Genomic DNA, 719 nt, shown 5'->3' with positions numbered 1-719 from the left:
CTAACAAAATGAGAATGCATATGAAACAACAAAACACTCAAGTCAAGAGAATTTAAAGATCAGAGCAATGAAATCATCAAGAACAACTTGAAGATTAATGAAGACACATGCATGAGTGCAAGAAGAATAGAAACATGCAATTGACACCAAACTTAAAAGTGAGACTCTAGACTCAAACAAGAAATATTTTTGGATTTTATGATTTTGTAAAAAAAAATTTTTGTGTTTTTCGAAAATTAAGTGGAAAAAAGGATATCAAAATTCTTAATGAGAATTCCAGGAATCAGTGCAATGCTAGTCTAAGACTCCGGTCCAGGAATTAGACATGGCAGGAATCATGCAATGTTAGTCTAAGACTCCGGTCCAGGAATTAGACATGGCTTCATAGCCAGCCAAGCTTTCAAAGAAAGCTCCGGTCCAAAACATTAGACATGGCCAATGGCCAGCCAAGCCTTAGCAGATCACTGCTCCAATAGCAAGATTGATAGAAATCAACATGCTCTTGTGATGATAAGTTGAAACCTCAGTCCAATAGAATTAGACATGGATTCACAGCCAGCCAGACTTCAACAGATCATCATGAAACACTAGAATTCATTCTTAAGAACTCTGAAAAAAAAATACCTAATCTAAGCAACAAGATGAACCGTCAGTTGTCCATACTCGAACAATCCCCGGCAACGGCGCCAAAAACTTGGTGCACGAAATTGTGATCAATA

Source organism: Arachis duranensis, chromosome 5 (genome assembly GCF_000817695.3).
Source record: "Arachis duranensis cultivar V14167 chromosome 5, aradu.V14167.gnm2.J7QH, whole genome shotgun sequence".
Taxonomy (NCBI): domain Eukaryota; kingdom Viridiplantae; phylum Streptophyta; class Magnoliopsida; order Fabales; family Fabaceae; genus Arachis; species Arachis duranensis.
The sequence above is the reverse complement of the archived record's forward strand: the minus strand, read 5'-3'. Positions refer to the sequence as shown.